Below are 7,163 nucleotides of genomic sequence, written 5' to 3' on the forward strand. Positions count from 1 at the left end.
ACCTGTCATGCTAGAATGATGTGGACTACCACCCATGGCGGACCTAATGAACACGGCCCTGGTGTAAGATTTTATCTTGGGGGGGCCCTCTCCCAAAAGGGGGGGGGCATAGCGGATCACACTGGCCCCCCAACCCCCCTGGCGGTCTCTAATGTCACAGTATGCACTGGGCTTAGTAACGCACTGGACTCTGGGCTTACTTGAGACCCTGCAGAGCCCACCTGAGAGTGAACCTGCAGAGCACACCATAGATCCTGCACAGCCCATCTGAGACTCTATGGTGGGCTCTGCATGGTCTCAGGTGGGCTGGCCCTTTCCCTGTACTTCCTCCCAACTCTTACCTGCTGGGGCCTGGCCTCCTCCACCCCCTTCCAGTCACCTCTGCCATGTCGCCCCTGGTACAGCTGACACCCATGTAAGGGGCTCCCCAGACGCCTCACATGGGTACTGGCTGTACCCCCCTGATGGCAGTGTTCTATCAAAGTTTGTGACTGGTCACACGTTTTAAGGTAATCCCACCCAGTTTTTTGGTGGTGGAATGTGTGACCGCCAATAGGGGAAGCATTCCAACGCTTTGTCAACTGTTCCAGGGCAGATCGGCATCGCAAATCGTATGTGCAGGAGAACTGATCTGCCCTGGAACAGCTGATCAGTCCTGAAATGTCACTTCTACCCGACTTTGTGAGTGCACTGGAATGTGAGATTGCACTCAAAGTCGGATAGAAGTGACATTTCAGGACCGATCAGCTGTAATGTTCCCCAACATCACAGTGTGCACCCATGAGCTTATAGCAGAACTGTAAATGCCACCGCCGTAAGGCATACTGAGCTGGCGTATGCCTTATGGCGGTGGCAGGGACAGCGTTAAAGTGAACCTGTGGGGTGGTTTTAGGAAATGTAAACTGGCTCCTCTTCTGGGTGGCAGGCACCTCCAGGTTCTTGCTTGCATTTTTCTGAGTTGCCCCACAAAAAAAAATTCTTGCTTGCCATGTATGCCACCACTTAGCCTTCTGTTGGCCAGTGAGGGTTTTCATCACATTGCTAGCCTATAGGAAGCCACAGATTGTGCTAAGGAGAGGTGTTACATTGCTACCATGCACACTCTGGTAGCATTTTCTTTTTGAGAGTACTCCAGGGTTTCAGGTTACTGGAGTTCTCTGCAAACATGAAAATGCATGCAGTCACCTGAAAATGCCCACACTTTTGCTTTTAAGTGATCTGGAAATGGGCAATGTTAATAATTTACAAATCTACTACCGTGAGACCCAAAGTCTCAGGTGCACAGTATGAACATGCCTTAGCTTTGCTATGCCACATCCCTTCCCCATCTCACCAACTCTATTTGCAGCACTTTACCAGGCACATGGGTCTGGGCATTGCATCTACTATCCTCAGAGACCTTCTCTCCTGTGCATTGGCACCAGTAGACCCTCCACACTTTCTACTCTGGACTTTAGTATCTTAAAGGATGCTTCTGCTACTCCTCGTCCACCTATTTGCTTTCGGGGCAGCAACCTCAACACTCGTCCTATTTGGACAATGTCATATCAGAGTCAGTGCAGGCTGTCTGAAGCTGACATGCAACCCTACTTCACTCCGGATCTTGCTCCAAACCTAGTGTCGACGGTTGTATTGTGTTTTGTTAATAAAATAATTTATATATTTTTTTTATTATGTCCCTAACAATCCTCAAGTGACATTCTTCAAAACACAATTTAGCTTCCTTTACATAACATGAAAGGAGCTCTCTTCTGTGTGTGGGTAAGATTTATTTACCTTTAGATCTACAAGCAGGCTAAGACTTGACCACTAAGGTTTGCCTCAAACACCCCATAAGTTGGAAACTAAACTCGCCAAATTACTCGGTGGACCTTATTGTCCTATAGCGAGAATTAAATCTAGCTACAAGGGACTTTACTCACTATTCCCATGTCCACCTATTCTAGGACTGATCAGCTGTTTTTTTTTTTTTTTTTTTTTTTTTTTTTTCTCCAAGGCTACAATTATAGTCACATCATTCTACTATCTCTATAAAGATCACCCAGCTTCTCTGTGGACATCTCAGTGGTCACTGGAGACTGAATGACACTATATTGAGCGATCTTATTATATGCTGTGAAATTCAGGATCATATTAGCAATTACCTTAACTTCAATGATCAAAGTCCCTCTACAAAAAAATAAGCCCTTAGTGTCCCCTAGTTTAAAAAAAATACAATTAAAAAAAAGTATATAAAGTTTTAAAAAATGTTTAAAAGAAAGAAAAATGTTAAAACGTTTTAAGGGCCTGTTCACACGATGTCCGTTTTGTGTGCTGACCGGCTTCGTACGCTGCTGCACTCAAAATGCATCCCAATGTATCCCTATGTGTTTTATGGGCTCCAGTTCTCACGTGCGCAGTCCGTTCAGGTTACGACAGAAAAAATACTGCATGTCACATTTTGTCAGGTCTGGAAACGGTCCGGATACTCAAACGCGTCAAAAACGCACTGCGCTGCAGCTAACATACTAACAGCCCCACTCCAGCAAAAAATGTTTTTTTTTTTTCGCTGGAACGCATCAAAAACGCGGCCAAAAACGCAATGCATCAGCAGCTCCACATCTGCTGATCAGGACCTGATCTCATGTGAACAGGCCCTACAAGAATACATTTAATAAAAACATAAGAAAATATAGTGCCTGTTGAATATAGGAGACAAACGTACCACATTCTAAAATTGTATTTCACTCCTTGTATTTTGTGACCTATAACTCCCAAAATAAACTGAAATCCCAGATACATGATATACCCTATACATCAGGACAAATAACATTATTTATTATGAAATATATTCTGTTAGCTAAACTAATTATGTATTTTTTTTGCATTTTCTTTGTATTTCTCTATAAAACTAAGAATTTCTATATGCATATGTCACATCAAATGAAAGCCCATTTTGTCCTTTAAAAAAACGGTATATAATATGTGCAGGTGCAATGAATGTGGAAGATGGAAATGATGATTAAATAACAAAAATGGAAAACATTTCTGAAGCTGTGTCACTAAGGGCTTAAACAAGTTAAATATACCGGATGGCTTCTCTTCCACATACTATAATAAATTTGCTGGCCTCCTTAATCCCCACTTGGTTTTTAAATACAATTAGGAAAGGTACTCCTCTGGACCCTGACTTGAATAAAGCATACATTAGTTTTATACCCAAACCTAGCAAAAACAATAGTGATGTAGCAAACTATAGGCCTGTCTCCCTCATTAATAATGACTCCTACCTAAAATTCTAGCTGATAGGTTAGCAACTTTGTTTTAACCCACTTTTCTTTTAAACCACTAGCTACTTTTGGTAAACTCCACCAAACTATCTTATACTGTATGACAGCTTGGGAGACCAACCTCTGTGAGATGATCTATATAAATGCATGATATAAACGGCTCAAGGGCATTTCGGGGGATAATCAACGTCTTTATCGTCAAAGCCAACTTTAAGTTCCTTTCCAGATGGTACCTTGTCATGTCATGCCTCCTGATAATGTTTCCAGACTAATCATGTTTCTGCTTTAGAGGATGGGGACTCCAAGGTACATTGTTCCATACCTGGTGGGACTGTCCTGACTAGAATACAGTTAGGAAAACGCTATATACGTCTATAAAAGGCCAAGGGCTATGTGTCAAGGCGATTCCCTGCACGGCACATCTTCTCAAACCTATCCCTGGCATCCTACGATGCTCTCAAATATGAATCTTTTTATTTCTGGCAGTAAAAATCTTTACAGCAAGAGCTTAAAAGACTTTCAAAAGTCTTCCTCACCTTGTTAAGACTAAAATCACATGCAAAACTGGACAGCATATTAAAGGACAGACAAGACAAATTTGAGAGCATCTCGGACCCTTGGATACATTATATGCAGAGACAGACCTAATAATTTCAGAAATTGCAACTGACCTCCCACTATACCTCTAATCTCTTCCTGCTTTTTCCTCTCCTGCCATTTGGTTCACTTATTTACGAATGTAAAGTTTGACCAATTCATATCTATAACACCCTGTTTTCATACCTGAAATAACACTTTATTGCTCTAACACTCCTACTATTGAGAAACATGAAATAACTATGTCATACTGTTTGGCTGTTGTTTTAAAATTTATTACAAAAACAGCAATAAAAAAAACTAAAAAAAATAAATTCTCTGCTTCATCCAAAACTAAAAAATATTTGGCTTTAAGACCCCATTCACACTGAGCGACATGGAAATGGCGCGACTTTGAGCGACATTGAGCGACGTGTCGCGCGACATCTTCCTATTGGGCTGTATGCAATCAGGAGCAATATCGCTCAAAATCGCTCTAAAAAAGGGTCATGTAGGAGCGACAAGCTACCAGCGACGAGCTACAAGCGATATTGAGCGATATTGAGCGATATTGAGCGACTAGATGTGAACAGCTACATTGAAATGTATTGGTGAAGCTACATAGAGCGATGTAGTGCGGAAATATGAGCGATATCGCTGCCAAAATCGCTCCATAAATCGCTCAGTGTGAATGGGGCCTTAAGCAGGATTAGATCTCACAGATTTGTGGCACTGTGTGAGCTACCACCACTCGCATGTCTAATATTGTTGCAATCTTGGTGGCAATACTTTAAAGTGACACCAAACTCAGGAGTTAAATCTTAAAAATGCATTCAAGTCCCTTAACTATTAACATAAATGTATCTTATTTGTGTATCACTCGGCTGTAGATCCTCAAATCCTCTCTGAATTAGTGCTGACACTGTCCTTCCTTCTGGAAGGTGGCTACTTTTGTTCCCCATGGTCCCTGTGTGTGTTGTAAAGTAGACGCCGCTCCAAGCTCGCTCTTGTGATGGACTACTGTACAATCTCAATACAAATTAGTAAACTAAACGTGAGATTGTAGTCTATTACAAGAGTGAGCTTGGAGCAGTGGCTACTTTATAACACACACAGGGACCATGGGGAACAAAAGTAGCCACCCTCCAGAAGGAAGGACAGTGTCAGCACCAATTCAGAGATGATTTGAGGGTCTACAGCTGAGTCATACACAAATAAGATACATTTTTGATAATAGTTCAGGTACTTCAGTATTAAACTCAGTATTAAATTCCTAAATGTATTGACCAACATGACTGAAAAGGATCCAATCTAAGGTGATCGGGAAACTACTGGAGGATATTGGTACTGTACAATTAACATTATACATTTTACTTTGCATCTTTTTCCTGCTATATAAACTCAATAATACATTTTGTAAATCCAAAATATTACTTGCAGTTTTCAGATCCTTAAAGGAGAACTATGGGGTTAAGGCTTTTCCCCATAGTTTTCCTTAGGGTAACGGGAGGACACAAACTAGCGTACCAGCTGTACCCACCCCCTCCCCCGTCCGTTCCGCCAGTCAGCGCTGGCGGATCGGAGCGGGGAATCCAGCCCCTCCCCTGTCACGGCAGAGAGCCATGACAGGATCAAGAGGTGAGCGAACGCCGGTATGTGTTCGCTCACCTCCAGATCTACTGAGCTGACCTGTGACAGTCTCATTGTCACAGGTCGGCTAGAACTATGAGGTGAGTGAAAAGCACTCACCTCATAGTTCTCCTGTAAGGGAAACCTGACACAAGAGATATATGGTATTTGTCATCGCTGACCTTTCCTTGTGACAATCCTAGTTATCGGCTGTCATTCTGACCCTCTTGCTTTTGTACTGTGAAACAATTATACAGATAAGGGCTTTGGACCTTTCCTGATGTGTGTGCTTGTTCCAGGTCAGTGGCTCAAAGTGTGGAAGCCCACGGGGCTACATAAAAAGCAGAAAACTGGTCTTTTCACAATATAAAATGGGTAACCTCCACGTTCATCTCTTCACATGATTTACTATAAACACTGCCTACTGGCATCTGTGACATTGCTCTCTTCATTGATGTAACCCACAAACATTTCAAACATCCCACAACATCCTTCTTCCTGTAGATCACACCCAAACACATTTGATTTTTTGCAACTTTTTTTTTTTTAACAAAAATATTATTTTCCACCTTTATTTTAAGATGAATAAACAGACCTTTCTGTTTTAATATTCTGGTAATACTTTTATGTTGAGCATGACATTTGAATGGTTTTGAAGTTGAAATGTGAGATGGTCCCTGCTGGCAATACAAAGAAATCCCTGAACAAGTATTTGGCATCTGACATCACTTAAATGGTTATTTTCTTTTTCTAGTCGTGTTCCTATTTTATATAACTCTCAATCTGTAAAAGTGAACCTGCTCAGATTGCATGGAAGCTGGCTTGTTTTTAAAGAGTCGAGTTCCAGGGTCCCACGCAGCTCTGGTTCCTTCTGCTCCCCTCTACGTCATTATAAGAGATAGCAATGATGGAGGAGTTAGCAGGAGGAGCCAGTAAGAGCTAAGGGGGACCCAGAACATCAACACACAGATAGGAATTTAGCAAAACTGGACCAGGTGGGCATGGCAACCAATCGGCTTCTCTCTTTAATTTTCAAATCTTAACTGAACAAGCTAAATAGAGAATCTGATTGGTTGTCATGGGCAACTGCTCCATATTCTGTCTTCTCCAGTTTTGATAAATCCCCCCCCCCACTGTATTTTGCTTTGAAACTGTTATGGCTATTTGTAGCTGGTTGGGGGCTAGGTTGTAGTTGTTTGGGGGTGTGCAGTGCTGGCATTTGTTGCTTTATACACTGTTATTCACTGATATACTGGATTTGCTGTGAATTTCAATAAAGTCTGCAGTATTGGAATTCTCCGGATGGTGCGGTCTGTTCGTGTACTGCTGTTACGGCCAGGGGCGTATTTAACACAGGGCAAAAGGGGCAGCTGCCCAGGGCCCAGTCATTGTTGTGGGGCCCAAAGCAGCTGCCCCTTGAGCAGGTCCTGTGCTGCAAAACTCCTACCACTGGCCCTGCATCTCAGCACTGACAGCAGAGCGCTGGATGCTCGCAGAGCGGGTGACACGGAGAGAAGAGCTGGGTTGCTGTGTGTATGTGTGTGCTGGAGGAGGTGGCTCTACTATGACCTGGAGTGGGGGGGGAATGCACCTTCACCTGTGTACACAAAAATCCTTGCCCTACCCTTGAGCCTCCAAAAGATACACCTGCGCCACTCTTCTGTTTACTGTGCGATCGCGGTATTGCAT

Source organism: Nanorana parkeri, unplaced genomic scaffold (genome assembly GCF_000935625.1).
Source record: "Nanorana parkeri isolate BGI_ZX_2015 unplaced genomic scaffold, ASM93562v1 scaffold537, whole genome shotgun sequence".
Taxonomy (NCBI): Eukaryota; Metazoa; Chordata; class Amphibia; order Anura; family Dicroglossidae; genus Nanorana; species Nanorana parkeri.